The 24,068-nt window shown below is 49.0% G+C and overlaps 1 protein-coding gene and 1 long non-coding RNA gene across 3 annotated transcripts in view; one reads left to right on the forward strand and one right to left on the reverse strand.

Moving 5' to 3' along the window:
- LOC144589525 (uncharacterized) overlaps window positions 1-24,068 on the reverse strand; it is a 300,406-nt gene that overhangs the window by 255,090 nt on the left and 21,248 nt on the right. The window lies entirely within an intron of this gene.
- LOC140707408 (active breakpoint cluster region-related protein-like) overlaps window positions 4,712-24,068 on the forward strand; it is a 122,649-nt gene continuing 103,292 nt past the window's right edge. The window contains exons 1-2 of one of the 2 annotated variants that reach the window (XM_078394370.1): window positions 4,712-5,809; window positions 8,622-8,807. The gene's annotated coding sequence lies outside the window, so the exon portion shown is untranslated. The remainder of the gene's footprint in view (window positions 5,810-8,621; window positions 8,808-24,068) is intronic. The other variant, XR_013545681.1, reaches the window with a different exon arrangement.

Here is a 24,068-nt window from a genome sequence, read left to right on the forward strand (position 1 = left end):
TTCAGTGGGCGAACAGCCTGTCTGGACCAGCTGGTAACTGACATTTTGGGAGCAAATGGCGAGTTTTTTAAAAGTTGCATTTTTAGGTAACTAAAACCCACAGAATCTGTCAGTGACAGAGGCCAAGTCGGCTGTTGTAATCCTCAGAAGTTCATTGGGGGGGAGGGAGGAGGAGGGAGAGCCTTTTTTGCTCTGGACAGGCTTTGGGACTACATTTCCCATTATCCCTTGCCCTTGGCTTGTCCGGAGGCGGCTGGTCCATGAAGTTGGCTGGGTGGGGGCTTCTGTAGCAAGGAAGGTGACAGATGACCTCGTGTTCACCGTGTGTGGGGTCCTCCCTTCCGCGTGCAAAGAGGGGGGGCTTCCCCACTGGGCTCCAGGCAAGCCATGCTTCTAGCCCTCAGGAGGGAGCCTAGCAAAAGTAAGAGAGCTCGGGGGTGGCACTTTTTGAGGCCCAGGAGAGCATGGGGACTTCTCGGGGTGCAGGAGGGGAGCGTGGCCGCCGTCCTGCACGGGGCGTGATCGCGGCTTTCCTTGCCCCCCAACCCCCGCTCGTCCTCAGAGATCCGTTGCAGGGCACGGGAGACTCATCTTCTCTCTTCCCCCCATGCCATCCATGGGGGGGGAAGAGGGGGGTCCCCTCTTCACTGTGGCATAATCATTATCCCCCCCCTTTCTGTCAGGCAAAAGAGGAGGAGGTGGCGGAAGAGGAGGCGGGACAGAAGGTGTCTTCTTCGCCTTCTTCGCCATTGGTGGGCAGCTCCTCCTCGCCTTCTCATCCCCCCCCAGACAAGCACGCTTTGGAAGTAAGCTCCCCCCCCGCCGACTCTGCCAGCCCCAGACATCCCTCTGGGCAGGGCTGGCGTGTACTCCTCTCTCCCGGTGCCGCCCGCCTGTCATCACAGCCCGGCTCCTTTTGGGTGGGTGGGTGGGGGGCTTCTCCCATCCTTGCCCTACTCTCTTTCTCTCCCCCCTCGCCCCGTCCAGGCTGACATTGGAGGATCCAGACTCCAAATTGGCCTCCTGATTTCTGACCCCCCCTCCCTCTCGCCCCCCTCCCCAAAAGCCCCTTCCTTCCCCATCCTCTCTTCGTTTTGAAATGCTGGGCGGCTGGGAGGTCTGAAGGCTTTTCCCTCCTTCTTCCCTTCTCCCGATGGAGCCCCTGAGCCAGCTGGGTCTGCCTCGCCTCTCCTGGATCTACAGCAGTAGGTCTTCCCTGCCGGGACCTTCCCTTTTTATTTATCTATTTATTTGTTTGTGTATGTGGGGTGTGTGTGTGGAGATGGGATTAGGGTTTGATTCTCTGCTCGATCTTTTGGGGGGGAGAATGCTCGAGATGCTCGCCTTCCTGGTTGGCACCGCTGGCTGTTTTTTCTCTTCTCTTTTCTTCTTGGCGATGTGGGGTTAGGTGGACTTGGCATCCTGGGTTGGGGGGGATTGCAAAGTCACAGCACCCCACCATCTCCTTCCCCTTCCCCCACCGTCATTTAATGCTTGTTCTTTGCTTTCCCCAAAAAACATCTAGGGAAGGGGAGGAGGGAGGGGAATGAATTGTGGAAGCCTCCCCCCCATTTGGGCTCTGGGTGTCTGTGACGGATTATATAAAGGCAGGAAAGCTGATGATGAAGCAGAGAGGCTGGTGGGGAAACGGGGAGCAAAGGAGAAGGTATTGCGGGGAGATCATCCCCCAAAACCTCCAAAAAAACCCCTCCAAAAACCTAGTTAAAGTCCTTGAAACATTGCTGTGTGTGCCCCCCCTTAAATCTAGCTCTGCTGTTAAGTACCTCTAGCATCGTGTAGACAGGTGTGAGTCACTTACACAACCAGGCTGAGTTACTTCCCTCCCCCCCCCCCACAGACCCTTCGCTCACCGACCTCCAGCCCTGTCTACCTGGTGCTTCCTTTTTTCATCTCTCCACCCCCAGTCCTGTCCGTTCAATCTGGGACCCCCCCTTTCATCCCCCCAAAATGCAAGCAAGGCTTTCAGTTTGATTGCCATGAGGAAATTTTGCGGAGACACCATGATGGACGGCAACAGCCTGCCAAGAAGAGGTTGGGCTGGACTGAGGAGGGGGGACTCATTCTTTCGTCACGTGACCAGGAATGCGACCGGTGCCTTGTTAATTAGTGCTAATTTGCCACCATAACTTAACTGAGTTTCTGTTGCACCTAAATTGCCAAAGCGGATTCTGGCCGATAACCCGTTATTGCTGAACACGGACGGAGTCGCTTCTCCACATTCAGAAGGTGTGAGAGGTGTCTTCTCAGGAATCCTTGTGCAACGACCCTGCGGGGTAGGCTGATTGTTTTTACATCCACATTTCTGACTATAGTTTTTTCCTGCCTTTATGGGATATAAAATCTTTCTCCAGCAGCTTCCACGTGACCTGAAGATGCATTAATAAAAGGTGATACGCAGTCTGAAGGCAGAACTATCCACCAGGAACTTTCTATACGTCAGAACAGCATTTCTCACGTTGGGGCCTTCCTGCCGTGTGAGCGGCTGTTGTAGGTCAACTGGCCGTACCGCCTGGGGTGTGTGTGATGGGAATTGTTGTCCAGCCGTTTCCATGTTGGAGAAAGCTGCGTTTGCATGTTAGTGTCGAACAGGCAGGCCTGTGTTCATATCCCCGTTTGGGCTGATCAGCACCGTTGGTGTTGCTGGACTAAGAGCTGCCTGCCCCTATGGCCTCCCTCACAGGATGGTTGCACAGAGAGAATGAGATGAGGCAGGGAACGGGGTCTCCGCTCGTCCTCCTTCTCTCCTTTTTCATTCATGGTCTCCTTTTGCGATAAACACCCCCTGTCTCCCCCCTTCAGATCTGCTTGAAAAGAGGGGCTCTGTTTGGGGCAGGGCAGGCCCTGGCCACCCCCTGGACTTCATCCAGGCCTGCCCTGGGGACCAAGGCCCTCTTCCCTCACCATCGTCACATAGTTATGCTTTCGTTGTTGCCAAAATAGTAAGTAATTACAAGTGAAGTGTTGTCTATATAGCAAGTGGCTTGCAAGTTCGGTTCTGGATGGAGTGTGGAACTCCAGAAAACTGGACGATTTGGTTAGAAAGGAGTAGAGCTATGCTTTTGACTTTGTCTGGTTGGGCAGGAGTCACGGAAATAAGAGGAAACATTGTGGTTTTGAAGATGCTCTGGGGTTTTGAAAAACGGATGGATTGTCGAGTTGGGAGGAACCTCAAGGGTCATCTAGACCAACCCACCACCAAGGGAAGAATCCCAAGAGGGGAGGTAGAATCTTTGGGATAGAGAGGTGAGCTTCAAACGTGGGTCTTTCCAGCTGACAACCCCCACTCACCCCCACTGCCTTGGGCTGGCTGGCTTGAACAAGCCGGGCCCCTTTCCACCCACCAGATGTTGCAACTGAGCCCCGTGGAAGTCCCCAGAACAGGGGCACTCCTGCTGATGGAAGTCCTTTTGGCCAGGGGGCCAGCTGGGAGAGATAATCGTAGCCCACCTCCCTCCCTGGTCCTTGTTTGAAACGGTTGGGCAGGTGGCCACTCAATAAGGGACAGGGCGCGTGGCTACTAAATTAGGAGCCGGTGGCTACTAAATAAGGATGTGTTCCTCAAAATAAGGCGGGAGCAGCTGCCGAATGAAGTACCGCAGCGGGTGGGCTACTAAACAAGGAGCTCCTCTTTGAAATAAGAAACCGGTGGCTAGTGAGTTAGAAACAGGTGGCCGCTCAATGAAAAAATAATAATTTCTGGAAACGAGGAGCAGCTGGCTGGTTCGTGTCCACGCCTCAAACCCCCCTTCCCCGGCACAAGTCTTTTGAGCATCTTGTGATCTGGTTGGGAAGGCCTTTGTGAACAGAGTAGCCTAGTGGGTAGAGTACAGTAGAGGGCGAGGAGGTGTGAGATCCTGGTTCCTGCCTTGAAACCTGTGATCTCTCTCAGCCTAGTCTATCTCGCAGGGGTGTTTGTGGGATACACGGAGGAGCAGGAGAGACACCGATGCTGAGGGAATCCGTATTTTCCTCCAAGGAACTCTCCGTTGGGGGGGGAGGCTGGACTAGATGACCTTTAGGTGCATCTTTGAACCCTCCCATCCTAGGATTCTAAGTTTCAGCTTAAATTAGGAGCCCAGAGGACCCACTCTGAAGAGTCTGGCGGCTGCTCTCGTGCCCCTAAGGGACCCAGCACAGACAGCACCAGACTTGGAAAAAAAGTTGCCTCTGGCGTTTCGGAGCCCTGCCTCGGTTCAGGCAAGGCCAGACCCTCTCATATAGTCCAGCACCTTCCCTCCGCCCCATCAATAGTCCAGGGGCCAGAGGGTGGCTAATCGGGCCGGGAAAAGCCTTTTAAAGCCAGGTGACCTGAGCTCCACGTGGAGTCCACAGGTCTGGTCCTTGCTCCTTAATCTTCACAACAGCCCTGCGAGGTAGGTAAGTCAAACTGAGGATGATGAAGGGGCTTGTTTAGCTCTGCAGCCCCAGCAGAGGGTTTTGGACCTGGGTCTTTCAGAGAGAGTCGTGACCGCGTCCTGCGATCTCCCTTTCTCTCTCTCCCTCGCCTCTTCCTCCTCCTCCTCCTCCTCCCCGTTATTCACCAGGGTGCTCTGCCACGCGCATCGGGGGCACCCAGCCAGCCAGCTGCCGCACGTAATTGAGGGATTTGAAGCGGCACTCAAGGAGGCTTGCTTAATTGGGGGAAATGTGGGGAAGTGTGTCAAGCCATGAGGGTGGGGGAGGCGGGGGAGGGGTTAGGCGCCGGCAGGCACACGTGCGTGCGTTTGAGTCTGTGCAGAGTGGGTGGCGGGAGATGGGTTTGCAGCAGGGAGAGGAGTGGGTGGAATGGTGCCCCCGGAGGGGGAGAAGGAAAGGCGGGCGGTTGGTACGTGCCCACGTGTTACCTCCCTGCCTCGAACCATGCGCAGGGCTTGCCTCTCTCTGCCGGTGCACCTCCGGGGTGTGGGTGTGCAGGCCTCTTCCTGAGTCCTTGATTTATTAGATTTCCATGCCACCTTTCCTCCCCACAAGTTCAAGGTGTGGGAGGGGTGGTTCTCTTCTGCTTCCAATCTGGCCCAAGATGACCCGGTGATAACTTTAATCTGAGTGTCCTGGGTCCTCGATCCAGCAACGTTGGCAATTACAGTATACCTGTGGTTTTGTGGCTATAAATTACGGACAAGGCATTCCTTGCTTGTAGAAAGCCAGCAGGTCAGGGAAAAGGATGAGATGCAGCTGGTCTTCCTCACTCAGGCAGAAGTCCTGGGGAAGGGCTTTCAGAAAGTAAAGCATGCAAAGTTCTTCACTCGCCCCTTCTTCAGCCTGACCGTCACCCAAAATGGGCTTCTGTTTGGCTCTCGCCTTTGGGCTCAGGGTGGCAAAGTTGAAAGAATCTGTATTGACTTCCGAGCAGGCGACGTTGATTTTGCAGGAGGCGATGGCTCTGCTCCAGGGTTTGGTCTGAATTTAAAACAAAAAACAAGAACCGTCCATGTTGCTGCACCCTATCTGCAAAAAACAAGTCTGACATCTCGGATTGCTCTTTCAGCGTTCGGACTAAAACCCACTGGGGATTTGCTGCCTTCACTTGGGCTTGCAGCCCACACTGACCAGGCTTCCCCATTTTTCTTTGGACAGATTTCAACTACGACACCGAGGAATATGATGCCGAGGGCAACGAGGAGCCCAAAGTTCCCCCCGGCGGCTCAGAGACCATGCCTTACATTGACGAATCAGCCACTATGTCCCCCCACCTCGGTCCCGCAATCCAGAGGGGGGCAGCGCCGGCGACAACAGGGACGGATCGGAGAGCATTTCCCCCACCCCTGCAGATGGACCGGGTGCTGCGGTAAGTGGCTGGAATTTGAGCCGGGGTGCTGTCTCCTTCTTTTTTTACTTTTTGTTATTTTATTTACAAACCAAGTTCAACTAGAAATAATGTTTGATTTCCGAAAAAGCGGACCTATAAAGTGCAGGTGTGCAGAAAATCGCAACATACCAGGCTGTGTGGGAAGGGCACATAACGGGACAAAGGAAAGCTGCTTGCTGAGTTATATATGGCTGATCTCTGAGTAGGGTGCTGTTGACCAGTGCCTGGGAAGTATTTTCCCACATGCTTGCTGGAGAGGCATGTGAGCGGGAAAGTTGCCGTTAACTTACGAGACGTGCGCATGAACAGTGGCCGTGCCTGTCACCGGGAAGAGGGGAGACACTTAAAGCATAAAGATATGTTCATTGTTCCCTCCTCCCCAGCAGGCGCGGTTTCTGTGCAGCAGGGGTGGGTAACCGGACGCCCTGGGTCAAATCAGGCCTTCAAGCCAAATCCAACCCTTCCAACCTTTTCTGAGGGATTTTCTCTTTTCTAAAAGGCTGAGCTGCTTCCTCAGGGCTTTGGTTACCAGCTGTAGGAGCTTAAAAGTAAAACCCTGACCACCACCCCCACCCACCCATCCCCGGGCACATGACCTCCGGGAATGTCTGTGACTCGAATTCAGCCCTCGAAAGGGAATTGCCCACGTTGGCTCAAAAATGTCATGCAGAGAGGTGTTTTCCAGCTTGCTGTCTGTAATCTTTTCAGAAAAGTAAAACCTGTAATTTCTCCCCCTCCCCCGCATCACCTCTGAGAATAAACCCATTGCTGTAATTATCCTGTATAAAAAGGTCTGTGTTTGCATCAGGGACATCCATTAAAACCATTGTCATTTGCACTGCAGTTCATTTGTAAGTATAAACTGTATGTCTAAACCGCAATAATGGTGTTAAAGCCACACAAGAGGAAATCAGACTTCTTGAACACAGGCTGTTCTAGGATTTTGTTATCCCGGCGATTTACGGGGAAATTACATTTGTTGGTCAAATTGGTCTATTTGACGGGGATCTTTGGCTCTTGTATAAGATGAGAGCTTAAGACACGTGACGTGGCCAATGGATATTGCTATAAACGAGGCTGTGCATATACTTTAAGCTGCTTGGGAATTAAGTGCCAACAAAATTGGATTTTTTTAAAAAAACACTTGGGATCACTGGGATTAGGCTGGTTGCTGTTTTTCTATGTGTCCAAACTCCCTGGAATCATTTATTTGTTTGTTTGTTTGTTTGTTTGTTTAGAGGTGGGAGAGAATGACGGGCTCGAAGTCAGCCAATGGATATTATTTCATCTATGGGGACTTGAACTCGCCTCTCCTGAGTTCTGCCCCCAAACGTTGGTAATTACGGCTGTACATAAATGCGCCACTTATGCCCAGCATCCTATTGTGACCCGGAATGGGAGCATCGGCTCTTCAATTTGTGATTGTTTGCGCCTGAGATTTACACTAGTGACGCTTATGACGGCGCAAATCCCCTGCAGGATTCTGGCCTCTGGCTTAGAGCCCGTTTCCTGGGCATCCTGCATTTCAGAGCGTCCAGGTTTCTTGAGCAAATGACTTAAGGAAGAATTAAAAAGAGTCTGGTTATCCTTGGATACCCTGGGAGAAACCAGGTTTTTGGACGACACTTCCCAGAATGCCCACACTTGCCAGGAGATCCTAAGAGTTGTCTTCTAGAGAAGTTACTTTTCTCCCCTCCTTTCTTTCTTGGTTGAATAACTCACTTGTCCATTCTTGTGGGCATCTGGTATTGCATATTATGGGGTGGGTTGCTCCACCTGGCGGTCAAAATCTGGTATCACCTTGCTTTTTGGGAAGGGGAGGGGGCAGCCTGGGAAACCGGTCTCCCATCATTTCTGCGTGAATTCGATTTCTGAATAACCCCATTCCTAGGAAAGGCATTTGAAGGCCAGGTGGCAAAGCTGGAGGGGGGGAGAGAGAGCGCAGAGAGACAGAGGTTGTCAGCCAAGGATCTCATACCCTCTTGACCAACCCTTTCTGGCCCTTTTTCAGCTCCGTCCGGGAGCAGATCTTTTGCAAGGCTGACGGGTCTGAGTTGGCCATGGACGACAAAACCGACCCCCCACCCCAAATTTGCATTAGACCGGACTTGATCGCAAGCATACATTGTTATTTGTTGCTGGTAAAATGCATGGTTGCAGAATTATGGGAGTTCTGGGCCCCAACAAGTCCTATCCACCCACCTCAGGCTTTTTATATATTGCATTCAGATGTTGTGACGTTCCTACCCTGGTGCTGTGTGTTGAAAGAGTAAGGCCACAGGTGGGCCAGGGGGGCTCTTCCATCATCTGTTATAAGAGACACGGTTCGCTAGATGGGAGGTAGAAACTGAACCGTCTCTGGGCCATCGGCAGCCCACTGGTAATGATGATTGGGGGTGGGAATTCAACTCACAAAGGAGAAGCACCTAGAAGCTTCCAGCAGGTGGGATCCTCCAAGGGAAGGTTATTTTATTCCTGTACCTGTTTGAGGCCTGAAACAACATTTAAAAAGAGAGAAAGGGAGAAGTGACCTTATGATCTTACTCATGATTTCTGGTTTTTAAAAGAAAGGGGGTGGCGGTAATCCGGTCCAGACAGCAGCAGAAGATAATGATGATGATGATGAAGGCAAGACACCCTAAATTCAGTAGAAAACAGTTTCCAACATTTGTCGGCCGACGGGTGGCTGTATTTTCCAGTCCTCTGTCTGCGAGTCCAAAAAATATAAAGTTGTGTTTCTTAAAAGTCCCAGGGCCAGAGGGCTCCATCTGTCTCCTCCTGTCCTCTGCAGCCGATGAAGCCCCTGAAGGCGACAGCCACCACCTCCCAGCCGGTCCTCACCATCCAGCAGATCGAGACCATTTTCTACAAGATCCAGGACATCTACGAAATCCACAAGGAGTTTTATGACAGCTTGTGGCCCCAGATCCAGAACTGGGACAGCGGCGTGGTGGTCGGGCACCTGTTTCAGAAGCTGGTGAGTCCGGTGGGCTCTGCCCAGCCGCTGGGTCCCTAGATCGCCCTCTCCGCTCTTCCATCCTTGGTGGCCCCAGTGCAGGTCAGACGTTCCACCGTGGTTCGTGTTTGGTGTCCTCTGTGGCCCCGGAGGAGGCTCTGTGGCTGACCCCGTTGGCCCTGCTGTGGGTGGAGGGGCCACTGATCTTTGGTGGCTCTGGTTGAGATAGGATGCTTAACTGTGGTTAGCCTAAGCTACCTTCAGCCACTCTCATACAGGCGCTGTGCTTAACCATGGTTAGCACAAACTGCCCTTGGTCAGCTTGGTGCTGGTTTAAACATTCATCGGTATTAGCAAAACAGCTGGGGTTTGCTGTCTTAACCGTGGGTAAGAATCTCAAACATAAAGTGAAACCTGGACTGAAGCTGCCTTCCCAGACAACCCCTCCCCCCGAGTGTCTAAAAATCTAAATAATCATCTGTTTTCCTGGCCCCCCTCTACGAAAAGGGGAAAAAGAAAGGTATTTCAAATCGCAACCTTAATGTCCATCATTTAGGTATCCAGATGGGTTTGTTATTTGTTGATGGAACCATTGCCGTAAATGCCAACTCAAGGCAGTGAGCTCAGAATGGCAGGCACTGTTCTCCTCTTCTCTGCTTTATCCTCCTAGAGACCTGCCAGGTAGGCCAGGCTGAAAAAGCCCTGATGGATCCGGGGTCAAACGGAGTGTCAACATTCATGGGGGACAACAGTTTCCCGATTCCGTGACACTCACCCTTACATTGCTTGGTTTAAATGCTCTCTGAAAAGGGATAAGACAAATGAACAGAAGGGAAGAACCTAAACCAGACGCCCCCCCCCCCAGCTCAGGGCAATCTACCTTTGAGTGATTGTTGTTGGGCAGAAAGAGTGAAAGCCAGCGGCTGCCTTCCGCCCCTCGTTTGATCGCTCCTGAAATATCTGCTTGGCCGTGAGGGGGGCCTTTCTGACCCACTTGCACTTCCTTCTTCCTGTCTGGAGTTTCGACGGTGAACCTTCGCCCTTTGCCAGACACCAACGGCCGGCCGGGCAACCCACTTTGCAGATGGGATGTTCATTGATTGCACAAAAGAAGGTCAAGCCATTATCCCGGCCGAGGAAGAAGACATTACACACTCAGCCTGGAGCCAGGCCTGTCCCTGAGCAGACGCATCACCGCTTGCCAACTTTCTGGAGGAAACGGGGGTTGACTTGCGGAGGTCGGCAGTGGGGCCCAACTGAAGGGCCTTTCTGAGTGTCACAGCTGGAACTTGGGGTGCACCATGAGGGTAGCCGCTTTGGAATACCCCCCCCGAGACCTCTCTACCCTCCTCTTGGTTTCATTTATCCAGAAGCCCAGGTGGCATGGATAGGAGACGGAAGTGCCTCCCCTCACATTTAGAGTCCACTCGGATGGAGGCGACGAGGGCCATCAGAACTTTGGGATTTCTCCGTAACATTTATATCCTGCAAAAACATGCTTTGGAATGAAATTAAAATGAGATAGAGGATCCAAAGTGGCTCATTTTGTGCAGCCAGCAAAGATGGCCAGGGATTATTTCACCAGAAAGTTGGGTTTTTGTGACTATTTGGCCGTTTTGGCTGGTGGATGATGGGAGTTGTCACCCATTGCACCTGGAGGGGAGGGATGGGGGAAGGCCGTCATTTTCGGGCAGGGTGGACACAAAGTAATTTGTTTAGATTACTGTTGTGAAACCGGATAAGGAAGAGTTACTTTTTAAACAATTTATTATTAAGTTTTCAGGGTTTTCTACTGTAATTACAAGAGACTGCTTTTCAAAAAGCGAATGAGGGTTAAACCTTTATTTACTGGTCAGGAATACGTTGTTTCTTGAGCGTGTTATCTCTCTTTCGCCCGGTTCGCAGAGCAAGCCAATGGCCGTATTTATTGCATTTTTATTTCTTTTCTCTGTTCGGTGCCAAAGTCGGGACAGGAAAGTTTGCTTTCCTAGGAGGGGTGGATAGAACTGTTCCTTTGGAAATGAATTTTTTTAAAAAAGTGTTTGGCTCTGAAGGCAGGTGGAGAGGTTGAGCAACGCCTATTACTGTATCCGGGCTCCTTGCACAGAATGAGTCAGGTCGAAACTGAAATAAATCACTGGAACAGGGAAAAGGCTCGGATCCCATTTCCAACTGAACCAGGAAGTTCTTCTCCAGGTAGTTCTGGAGGCAACACAAGCTTGATCCCCCTGAGGGTGTGTGTGGGGGACAAGATCAGTTCTCCCGCCCCCTGCGAAAAGAAAGCCACACCCTGCTTCTGTGGGCCATCAAAACCTAGCTTTGTGCGTCCTCTGAATCAAGCGACTTAGTAGTAATAGTAATAGTAATAGTAATAGTAATAGTAATAGTAATAATAATTTATTGTCATTGTAAGTATATACACAGTATACACATACAACGAAATTCACAGACACCCAGAGACCAGACACATGCACACAGATAAAATTCCCCAAACACTCCTCACCCACTAAAAAATCCCCCACTAAAAATACAAACATCTACACCCCAGGCCAAGTAACACAGTCCAACTAATTATTCACTACTGGTGGTCTTTAAGCTCATTATTAATTGCAATTATAGCTCTGGGATAAAAACTATTGAGAAAACGTGTGGTCCGAGTCTTAATTGTTCTATATCTCCTGCCAGATGGTAACAGTTCAAAAAAGTTATAAGCAGGATAGGAAGAGTCTCTCAGGATGTTGTGTGACTTCCTTAGACAGCGGGATGTGAAGATGTCATCCAAGGTTGGTAGCTGGAGCCCGATGATATTCTGGGCAATTTTAATGGTTCTCTGTAGAGGTTTTTTGTCCGCTACAGAGTTACTCCCAAACCATGCCAGAATGCCATAGGTTAGGACACTCTCAATGGTGCTACGATAGTATGACAGAAGTAAATGCTGAGATAAATTTATCTTCCCGAGCATTCTCAGGAAATACAGCCTGTTCTGTGCCTTCTTCGAAAGAAAAGAAAAAACATGAGATTTTTGCCTTGAGTCGCCCACTTGTCTTAACCAATGCCCACCGAAATCCTGCACCTCCTCAACATTAATGGGAATATAGGAGGTTTTTCCCCCTGCATCCCTCCCACACCTTCTTTAATTTATTTATTTATTTATTTATTTATTGGATTTATATACCGCCCCATAGCGCTAGAAGCACTCTCCGGACGGTTTACAATTTTTAATTATACAGGCTACACATTGCCCCCCCCAGCAAGCTGGGTACTCATTTTACCGACCTCGGAAGGATGGAAGGCTGAGTCAACCTTGAGCCGGCTACCTGGGATTTGAACCCCAAGTCGTGAGCACAGTTTTAGCTTGCAGTACAGCGTTTTAACCACTGCGCCACGAACCAGATGTCTGTGGTTTTGGAAACAGATGGTGCTAACATTTGCTGTCAAGCTGGGGGGGGAATGCTATTTTAGAGTTTGGTGGTTACCATTCCAGTTTGCCTTTAATCTGTTTCTAGTATCAGATTTAGTGATGATGATGATGATTTACGACCTAATGGTGGCCCTCCTAGGGTTTTCTCAGTCGAGTCAGAAGTGGTTTCTCGCCTCCCCTCCTGGGGGCGCCCTGGGTCCCCCATGCAGCTGGCTCAGGGCCACCCGGGTGCAAGCCAAGGAAACCCATCAGCCACCCTCGCGCTGTGTGGTCTCAGCTGCCTCCTCTCTCTGGAGGCGTGATGGTGGTAATTCAGATTCTTTGTCCAACAGAAGGAGATAATTAATAGCGTCTCTGATTGTGCCCCGTGCAAACGGTGACAGGATTTCCTCTCCTCTGAGAAATCATGGCTTTATTTATTTAGTGATTTGAGCATTTGTTTTAAAAGTCTGCCTCTCTCTCTCCCTGACAGTCGATGCTGCTCTTTTCCCTCATAACAGAAGCCCTGCAGGCTAGGTCAGCTTGAGAGGGAAGGGCCGGCCTCAGTTTTGTATATATGAAATAAATCACATTTCTGGTTATCTGTGCTCTGGGGGGAAAATATGTCTTTGCTGAGGAGTGGAATCTTAGAAGGGTAGAATTCTTGAGAGTTACAAACGTGGACATGTTGGTAATTTATCTCTTTTTTATCGTATCAGAAAGGCTCTGTTTGCCAGCAAGGGCCAGCATTCAAATTGAGCGAAGCAAAGTTGCCAAGGTTCTCCAGCCTTGCCTTGCTAAGCGTTCTAACGGCCCTTCCTGTCCCATCAAAGAACCGAACTGGCAAAAGATTTTCTGCAGCTGATGAAGGCCGTGCTGGCTGTGGATGATAGGAGCTGTAGTCAAAAATCTTCTGGAATGTGCCCAGTTGGGACAGGCTGGTCCAAACCCAGTTTTGATCCGGGGGAGGGGACTTTGCTTTTATCTCCAGTTATTGATCAGATAGAAGAACAGGGATCTTTTTCTGGGCACCTCCTCGGGAGGTGGGTGGGATTTGAGAAGCACCCCTGTCTTCTCAATTAGGTGATTCAGCTGCAGGGTTTGGGTGGAGGTCTTTGTCAGTCCCTGCCTCAACGCCACCGAACTCTGTGGGACTCCTCTGCGAGTAGAAATGTGTAGGATGCCTATGGGTAAGTGGCGACCCGCAAGCCTGTGTCTTAGCAAAAACGGTGTGGATTTTGGTCGGAAGAGGCTTCCTTGCGGTCTGTTCCAAGACGACCGGAGAGGTGGCAGCAGAGCGTGGGTAGCAATTTTGTCTCCCTGTTCAGAAAAGGAAGTGATGTGCCTGGTCGCGCGTTGTAGATTTTATCTTGTCGAGAAAAGCCGCCCTGACCATTTCCTGAGCTTGCTTGCTCCCTTCCAATCCAGCCTGTGTTTCAGTTAGCTTGCCGTTTGAGTGTAGGGGAAAATTAAAGCAGAACCCGGACTTGAGAAAGGTGGAGCAGGGCCAGGATCCTGGGGAGTAAACCATTGGGGGGGGGAGAGATTGAGAGAGCGAGCGAGCGAGCGAGCGAGCGAGAGAGAGAGAGAGAGAGAGAGAACCACTTCCTTGCCATAGCCTCTCTCTCTGGCTTCTGAGCAGCTTCTGGCTGTCCTCTCTCTGAAGCAGGAAACGGGGTTGTTCACAGCCGTTGATGCAGGAAGATAGAGGTGGGTTGTTTTGGGGTACATTCTTAAATCACACCTTCCTCCCCCCCCCACTGCCAAAGGAAAAAGTTGGGGAAACTTGACTTCATAAAAATCGAATCAAAGCAGCAGGTCTCTAAGCATCTTAAGCTGATTGGGGCTGGGCGTGGGAGAGAAATACAGATCCCATAATCCCCTAGCAGCCTCGCCTCCTGATTTTACGGCATATTCATTCTATACAAGATGATCATTAAAGTATCTGGAGAGACTTGCATGCTTTTAAAAGCCTGTTTTCAATGACTTGTTTTTATTTTGGAGGAGGGGCTTATGGTGATGATGATGATGTCCGATCATGGTTACGTCCCGAGATTCCTCCATATACTCCTTTTCTTCCCACTCGCTCTCTCTTTTTTTAAAAAAAGTGATTTTTTTCCTGAAGAGGGAGGAGACGTATAGCTTTTGAGGTGTTGTTCCCCTCATCCATCATCCTCCCTTTAATTTGGCTGATGGAGGTTTTAGTCCCACAAGATCTGAAGGGCCACAGATTTATCTTCCTAGATAAATTAAAACGTTCCCTCTTATTTCCTGAAAGAAAAGGAGCAGTAGTTGTTTTTTCAAAGGAAAAATGGAATATTTAGTGGAGATTTAGTACAACCCCCAGTCAGTGGGGTTGTACTAAAGCTCAGGAAAACAGAAAGGTGGGCATGAGATGGACAGACTCCCCTGGGGGGGGAGGAGGCACCGCCATGGGGAGGGGCTTGCTGGAAACCTCTCTCCTGCTCAGGGACGGATCCAGGCTGCGCCCTGAGGTTTCCAAGGCGAGGGCAACCCCCTCCAGCCCTGATCCCTGGGCTGACCCAGGGCACGCCCCGTCTCCCCCCCCTCTGGTCTGGACAGCTCCTCGGGGGGGAGGGAGGGACAATGGAATGGGCGGAGTTACCTCCAGCAGGTTCCTCCTGAGCCCCCCCCCCAAAAAAACTCCTTTGGTTTCCATGCCAGTTCTGGGGGTCAGGACAGATGGAAATCGAAGAAATATATATATTTTTAACTAGGCCACAGATTTCCTATGATGAAGAAACATTTTGTCTTCTCGTTCCTTTCATGAAGATGATTATTTCCCTGTGAGTTCCCTTTGTTTTTTATTCCTTTTTAAAATATGGTTTTATTTTTATTGTGTTGATGCCTTATTTGGTACTTAATTTAAAACATCAAGTCCATTTCTGGAATCAGTGGAAATCAGTCCGATGTGGAGACTCCCGGCCTTTTTCTCACCCCCCGGGGTGCGTCTGAAGAGTCCGAGCAAGACCCGGGGTCTCCTTCAGCCTGACCCACCTCGATGGAAAACAGGGGTGTTGCAAGGATGGCCACAGCCAAGGAGCCTTGACTCGAGACCTGCAGGTTCTGAACCTCTGGACTCCAGAGGACTCTGATGTTTGCACGCTCTACATGCTCCTGAAAAGAGACCCCCCCCCAAAGCCACACAGATCTGCATCTTCATAAACATAGATCACAAGAAAGATTTTTATTGAAATACATCAGTAGTTAACGTATGATTACTGTGGGAAAGTAATCAAGTAATAATAATAGTGGTGATAATGATAATAATGATAATAATGATGCTAATGATGATGATAATAATAATAATAACTGAAATTTGGCAAATAGCGATGATGGGAAAGCAGTGCAGAGACTCGAGGCTGCTCCGTGAGCTTGGGCTCTTTGTGTTCCTGGTGCCAATGGAGGATGCTAGCAGAAGGCAGAAGATGAAAACCTGCACATCGTCTTCTCCCTATAATAAACGACAAAAGTGGGAGGGACCTTACAGAAGCAGAAGACATCAAGAAGAGGCGGCAAGAATACGCAGAGGAATTCTATCAGAAAGATCTGGATGTCTCGGACAACCCAGACAGTGTAGTTGCTGACCTTGAGCCAGACATCCTGGAGAATGAAGTCAAGTGGTCAAGTGCTCCAACTACTGTACGTTGCACTCATTTCACACGCTAGCAAGGTTATACTCAAAATCCGACAAGGTAGGCTTCAACAGTAAGTGGACCGAGAACTCCCAGAAGTGCAAGCTGGATTTTTAAGGGACAGAGGAGCTAGAGACCAAATTGCTAACAGGCGCTGGATTATGGAGAAAGCCAGAAAAAAGTTCCAGAAAAACATCTACTTCTGCTTCATTGACTAAGCAAAAGCCTTTGATTGTGTGGACCACAGCAAACTATGGCAAGTTCTTAAAGAAATGGGAGTGCCTGACCACTTTATCCATCTCTTGAGAAATCTATACATGGGACAGGAAGCAACAGTTAGAACTGGATACGGAACAACTGATTGGTTCAAAACTGGGAAAGGAGTACGACAAGGCTGTATGTTGTCACCCTGCTCCTTTAACTTATACGCAGAATACATCATGCGAAAGGCCGAACTGGAGAAATCCCAAGCCGGAATTAAGACTGCCGGAAGAAATATCAACAACCTCCAATATGCAGATGATACCAGTCTGATGGCAGAAAGTGAGGAGGAATTAAATGAGGGTGAAAGAGGAGAGTGCAAAAAACAGTCTGAAGCTCAACATAAAAAAAAAAACCAAGATCATGGCCACTGGCCCCATCACCTCCTGACAAATAGAAGGGGAAGATATGGAGGCAGTGAGAGATTTTACAGTAGTACCTTGACTTACGAAATTAACCCATATTGGAATGGTGGCCGTAAGTCAAAATTTTCACAAGTCGAAGCACCATTTCCCTTAGGAATGCATTGAAAACCGATTAATCCATTCTGGCCAAAGAAAAAAAATACCCCCTCCCCAAAATAAAAATAAAACACTGCAGGCCCCATGGCCTGCAAAAAGCCAAAACAAATCCAAAAATAAACATCCCACGCTAGTACTGCAAAAAAAAAAATCATCAAAAAACAAAACAACTCAGAAACATACACCCCAGCCCAAACCTACCCGCCAAAATTCACCCAGAACAACTTTTTTAAAAGAAAAAAAAGCAGCAACGTGCCGGTCCGAAGCCTCCTGGGGGTCTCCTGCTGCGGCGATCGCGGCAGTGGGGGACCCCCAGGAAGCTGAGCTCAGACGGGATGGCCCAGCGGCTCGCCTCCCGGCGATGGCGGCAGCAACGGTGGAAGCCAGGGAGGCTGAGCCTCTCTTTTCCTAACCGTTGGGGCAAAAGAGCTACTAAGAAGCAGCCTCTTCGCCACCAATGGTTTGAATTTCCTGCCCTCGACCTACGAATGTCCCTACTTACAGACATTTTGACCTACGGACTGCTCCAGCTGGAAAAATGTACATCTACTTGCACCCGGAGCTGTCTATAGGTCAATATATCCGTAAGTAGGGACGTTCGTAGGTTGAACTACCACTGTACTTTTTTGGGCTCCATGATCACTGCAGATGGTGACAAAATTAAAAGACGCCTGCTTCTTGGGAGGAAAGCAATGACAAACCTTGACAGCATCTTAAAAAGCAGAGACATCACCTTGCCGACAAAAGTCCGCATAGTCAAAGCTATGGTTTTTCCTGTAGTGATGCATGGAATTGAGAGCTGGCCCATAAAGAAAGCTGACCACTGAAGAATTGATGCTTTTGACATATGATGCTGGAGGAGACTCTTGAGAGTCCCCTGGAAGGAAATCAACCCTGAGTGCTCACTGGAAAGACAGATGCTGAAGCTAAGGCTCCAGTACTTTGGCCATCTCATGAGAAGAGAAGACACCCTGGAAAAGACCCTGATGTTGAGAAAATATTGGAGCCTCAGCTTCAGGATCTGTCCTTCCAGTGAGCACTCAGGGTTGATTTCCTTCAGAATTGATACGTTTGTTCTCCTTCCAGTCCAGGGGGCTCTCAAGAGTCTCCTCCAGCACCACAATTCAAAAGCATCAATTCTTTGATGGTCAGCCTTCTTTATGGTCCAGCTCTCACTTCCATACATCACTACTGGGAAAACGATAGCTTTGAGTATGTGGACCTTTGTCGGCAACGTGATGTATCTGCTTTTTAAGATGCTGTCGAGGTTTGTCGTCTTTTAACAAAATTAAAAGACGCCCCTAGCAGGCGTCTTTTAATTACGTGGCTGCTGTCTCCATCTGCAGTGATCATGGAGCCCAAGAAAGTAAAATCTGTCACTTCCTCCATATCTTCCCCTTCTATTTGCCAGGAGGTGATGGGACCAGTGGCCATGATCTTAGTTTTTTTTTTTATGTTGAGCTTCAGACCGTTTTTTGCACTCTCCTCTTTCACCTCATTTAATTCCTCCTCGCTTTCTGCCATCAGACTGGTATCATCTGCTTATCGGAGGTTGTTGATATTTCTTCCGGCAGTCTTAATTCTGGCTTGGGATATCGTCCAGTCCGGCCTTTCGCATGATGTATTCTGAATATAAGTTAAAGGAGCAGGGTGACAACATACAGCCTTGTCGTACTCCTTTCCCAATTTTGAACCAATCAGTTGTTCCGTATCCAGTTGCTTCCTGTCCCATGGATAGATTTCTCAAGAGATGGATAAAGTGGTCAGGCACTCCCATTTCTTTGAGAACTTGCCATAGTTTGCTTTGGTTCCACAAAGTCAAAGGCTTTTGCTAATCAATGAAGCAGAAGTAGATGTTTTTCTGGAACTTTTTTCTGGCTTTCTCCATAATGCTGCGCATGTTAGAAATTTGGTCTCTAGTTCCTCTGCCCCTTCGAAATCCAGTTTGTACTTCTGGGGGTTCTCAGTCCACATACTGCTGAAGCCTGCTTTGGAGGATTTTGTGCACAACCTTGCTAGCGTGTGAAAAGAGTGCAATTATGCGATAGTTGGAGCATTCTTTGGCACTGCCCTTCTTCGGGATTGGGATGTAGACTGATCTTTTCCAATCCTCTGGTCACTGCTGAGTTTTCCATACTTGCTGGCATATTGAACGTAACACCTTAACAGCGTCATCTTTTAAAATTTTAAACAGTTCCACTGGAATGCCATCACCTCCACTGGCCTTGTTGTTAGCCACCCTTTCTAAGGCCCACTTGACTTCACTCTCCCGGATGTCCGGCTCAAGGTCAGCAACCACACTATCTGGGTTGTCCGAGACATCCAGATCTTTCTGATAGAATTCCTCTGCGTATTCTTGCCGCCTCTTCTTGATGTCTTCTGCTTCTGTAAGGTCCCTCCCATTTTTGTCGTTTATAATATCCATCTTTGAAGAAAATGTTCCTTTAATATCTGCAGTTTTCTTGAACAGATCTCTGGTATTTCCCTTTCTATTATTTTCCTCGATATCTTTGCATTGGTCATTGAAGAAGGCCCTCTTGTCTGATAATACTATTGATAATGATAATACTCCTGATAATAAGACAATATGGATTTGGCCCAATCTTCTGGCTAATATTTTCACCCTGGGAAGGGAACCTCACCCGGTGTGCACACAGGGATCCTCTCCAACATGAACTGAATGCGCTACAAGAGCGCCTCTTGGTATGCCGCCGTGATGATTTTCGGGCACACATACAGATGCTGCAGGTACATTTGGGGGAGGCCCCGCCATCGGTCTCCATGGGGGAGGCCTCGCCATCGATCTCCATGGGGGAGGCCTCGCCATCGATCTCCATGTGGGAGGCCTCGCCATCGATCTCCATGGGGGAGGTCCCACCGATGATCTCCATGGGGGAGGCCTCGCCATCGATCTCCATGTGGGAGGCCTCGCCGTCGATCTCCATGGGGGAGGCCTCGCCGTCAATCTCCATGGGGGAGGTCCCGCCGTTGATCTCCATGGGGGAGGCCTCGCCATCAATCTCCATGGGGAGGCCTCGCTATCGATCCCCATGGGTGAGGCCTCGCCAGCAATCTCCATGGGGGAGTACTCCTCGTCAATGTCCATGGGGCAGTACCCGCTGTCGGTCTCCATGGGGGAGGCTTCGCCATCGATCTCCATGGGGGAGGCCTCGCCGTCAATCTCCATGGGGGAGTACCCGCTGTCGATCTCCATGGGGGAGGCCTCACCATCGATCTCCATGGGGGAGGCCTCACCATCAATCTCCATGGTGGAGTACTCCTCGTCGATCTCCATGGGGGAGTACTCCTGATCGATCTCCATGGGGGAGTACCCACTGTCGATCTCCATGGGGCAGTTCTCCTCGTCGATCACCATGGGGGAGTACATGCTGTCGGTCTCCATGGGGGAGTACCCGCTGTCGATTTCCATGGGGGAGGCCTCACCATCGATCTCCATAGGGGAGGCCTCGCCATCGATCTCCATGGGGGAGGCCTCACCATCAATCTCCATGGGGGAGTACTCCTCGTCGATCTCCATGGGGGAGTACTCCTGATCGATCTCCATGGGGGAGTACCCACTGTCGATCTCCATGGGGGAGTTCTCCTCGTCGATCACCATGGGGGAGTACATGCTGTCGGTCTCCATGGGGGAGTACCCGCTGTCGATTTCCATGGGGGAGGCCTCGCCATCGATTTCCATGGGGGAGGCCTCGCCATCGATCTCCATGGGGGAGGCCTCGCCATCGATCTCCATGGGGGAGGCCTCACCATCAATCTCCATGGGGGAGTACTCCTCGTCGATCTCCATGGGGGAGTTCTCCTCATCGATCTCCATGGGGGAGTACATGCTGTCGGTCTCCATGGGGGAGTACCCGCTGTCGATTTCCATGGGGGAGGCCTCGCCATCGATTTCCATGGGGGAGGCCTCGCCGTCGATCTCCATGTGGGAGGCCTCGCCGTCAATCTCCATGGGGGAGTACCTGTTGTCGATATCCATGGGGGAGGCCTCGCCATCGATCTCCATGGGGGAGGCCTTGCCATTGATCTCCATGGGGGAGGCCTTGCCATAGGTGTCCATGGGGGAGGTCCCGCCGTTGATCTCCATGGGGGAGGCCTCTGCCTCCTCTTCATTTTCCCACTTCTCTTTTTCATCCTGAGCAGTCAGGACCTGCGGGGACCTCTGAAGCCTTATTCTGTGTTCCAGATCTTCTTTGCAAGTTGCTCGAAGAGGCAGAAGGCCCCCCAAGGGTTGAGAAACCCGTCTCGGAAGCCCCCGCTTGTGCTGGGCTGTTCTTCTCCTCACGTGAGCTTCAAGTTCTTCGTTTCTGGGGAGGTTCAGGAATGGGAGACGCCAGACCTGGATGGGAATGGAGAGACATGCCCTCTGTTGTTTTTCCCCAGTCCTTGTTCTCTCAGGCCCTTGCCCCTTTGCTGGTCTTTGCTCATACACCTGCCAGAAAGAGAAAATGAAGAGAAAGGTCCAGCATGAATGAGAGTAAAGAATAACTAGTTCTGCTTCGTGGCCTCTGTGAATGCACACATAAGGGTTTAGTCTGCGCCTGCGCTGACGTTCTTGGAGCATTCTAGAGCTAAAAGTAATAATTTTATGGGATGATTCCCCCATGAGGCGCCAATGCTCTTCCCACCCAAGATTCCCCTCAGTTCCTTTTTTCCGCCATGCTCTAAAGTTCCACAGAGAACTAGAGCTATTTCTACACAGTTTTTCCCTTAACTTATTGATCACCTCCCTCTAAATCGGATACTTTCCCTTCTCAATTATCTAATCTACGATCCCCCGTGAGTTGTTTTCGTTTTCCTTTGCCAGCCGTTTGGCTTGGCCCCACCACACACACACACACACACGTGAACCATTTACTTCTTTCTCCTTTCCCGCCTTTTTCGGCCTCCTCTTTTTGACTCTCGGGCACCTTAATGATTTTCTTCCTGAGTAAGCTACATCTTACCCAGATAGGTGCAGCAAGTTCGGTAGTCGTGCACCCCTCCCCTTTCTTTCGGATCCTGTAATAGCTTAAGTTTTATTCTTGGTTTCTTAGTCTTCCATACAAATTTTGTTGTCAGGTGTTCCAATTCTTTGAAATATTTGAAATTTAGTAATATTGGTAGATTTTGAAAGAGGAATAAAAGTTTAGGCAAAATAATCATTTTTATCGTTGCAATTCTTCCCATCAATGACAGTTGTAGCTTCTTTCTTTCTTCCAGTTTTTTCTGAGTTTCCTTCTGTATTCTAAGATAGTTCTCTTTCATTAAGTTGCTGGGTTTTTTTGGTGATGATGACTCCTAAATCATCCTAAATGATTTTTTGTACAGTGGGCTCTTGACTTAAGAACGGCTTGAGTTAAGAACATTTTGACTTAAGAACCGCTCTCATAGGAAAATATTGACTTGACTTAGATATTTAGATTTGAGTTAAGAACTGAAGAAAAAAAACACGTGGGAGGCAGGGAAAGTGCAAAAAGTGAACTTTCAGTTAACTGTTGGCTAGTGAAAAGGGTGCCTGTCTGCTTCCTCACTCCTCCCAGCGTTTAGAGAGTGGATTGGGAGACAGTCTTCAGACTGCCTGGTACTGCCTGGACTGTATTTTCCCTGCCTTCCCTGAACCTTTCTTGACCTAAGAAAAAAAGAAACAAAATATCCCCCTAGAGTGGTCGAAGGCGGAATAGCAGCTTCCCATTAGTTTCTATGGACAGAAAAGAGCAGATACGGATCAAATGGTTTTCAATGCATTCCTATGGGAAATGCAGATTTGACTTGAGAACTTTTTGACTTGAGAACCGCCTTCCAATACGGATTAAGTTCTCAAGTCAAGACCCCACTGTACTTCTTCAAAATTATTTTCCTTCACCAGATTTCCTTCTTCTTTCTTTATGTTTTTAATCATAACTTTTGTTTTTTGGTAATCATTTTTGAGACCTGCCACTTGTCCATAATCTTCTATGATTCTCAATACTTCATCTAGGTCTTCTTCAATAAATTAAGGCCAGAAGTTTATTAAGGTGATGAATTGCATCACAAAGATGTTACCCCTACACCCACAAATTGCAGGGCTTTTGCCCCTGCACCCGAAAAAAGGCATAAATCAATCAATAAATAAAGGTCAGAAGTTTATTAAGGCGATGAATTGCATCACAAAGATGTTACCCCTACACAAAAAAATTGCAGGGCCTGTTGCCCCTGCACCCCAAAAAAAAAGGCATAAATCAATCAATAAATAAAGGCCAGAAGTTTATTAAGGTGATGAACTGCATAACAAAGATGTTACCCCTACGCCCAAAATGGCAGGGCCTGTTGCCCCTGCACCCCAAAAAAGGCATCAATCAATCAATCAATCAATCAATCAATCAATCAATCAATCAATCAATCAATCAAGACCAGAAGTTTATTAAGGTGATGTATTACCTCACAAAGATGTTACTCCTACACCCAGTAATGGCAGGGCCTGTTGCCCCTGCACCCCAAAGAAGGCATAAATCAATAAATAAAGGCCAGAAGTTTATTAAAGTGATGAATTGCATCACAAAGATGTTACCCCTACACCCAAAAATGGCAGGGCCTGTTGCCCCTGCACCCCAAAAATGGCATAAATAAATAAATAAAGGCCAGAAGTTTATTAAGGTGATGAATTGCATCACAAAGATGTTACCCCTACACCCAAAAATGGCAGGGCCTGTTGCTCCTGCACCCCAAAAATGGCATAAATAAATAAATAAAGACTAGAAGTTTATTAAGATGATGAAGTGCATCACAAATATGTTGCCCGTACACCTAGTAATGGCAGGGCCTGTTGCCCCTGTACCTCAAAAATGGAATGAATGAATGAATGAATGAATGAATGAATGAATGAATGAATGAATGAATAAATAAATAAATAAATAAATAATAAAAAATGCCTTTCTATTGATACTTTAAAATGTTATATATCTGCTAATGTTGCCCATTAACCAGATGATTCTGGTCCAGTATAACTTTTGTCTCACTCTATGGTCCCACATCTTCTCAGAGGACTCAGTGCCACCCGTCCTCCATGTCAACGCTTTGTTCCTCTATGGTCGATGGATAAGTCTAAATTCACTCAAGTGCCCGCCATTCGAGCCCATTTTCTCTTCAAATGCAAAATTACTTACTTCAAACAGCCTTCCTAGGGGCTGTCATAACACGCGAAATAGCCGGATTGTGATCCGATCCACCTGTTACTCAATTTTCCTGATAAAGTAACTTCCTACTTTAATGTCTCGTTCCTAACCTATTCGACTAGTTTTCATGTTTATCTAGGCTTCATCGTACCATCATTCTTCAGATTACCATCATCTCCACCATATTGATGTAAGACGCTCACCAGGGGAATCTTGGGTGGGAGGAGCATGGGTGCCTCATGGGGGGATCATCCTATAAAATTGTTACTTTTAGCTCTAGAATACTCCGGGAA

Source organism: Pogona vitticeps, chromosome 5 (genome assembly GCF_051106095.1).
Source record: "Pogona vitticeps strain Pit_001003342236 chromosome 5, PviZW2.1, whole genome shotgun sequence".
Lineage (NCBI taxonomy): Eukaryota > Metazoa > Chordata > Lepidosauria > Squamata > Agamidae > Pogona > Pogona vitticeps.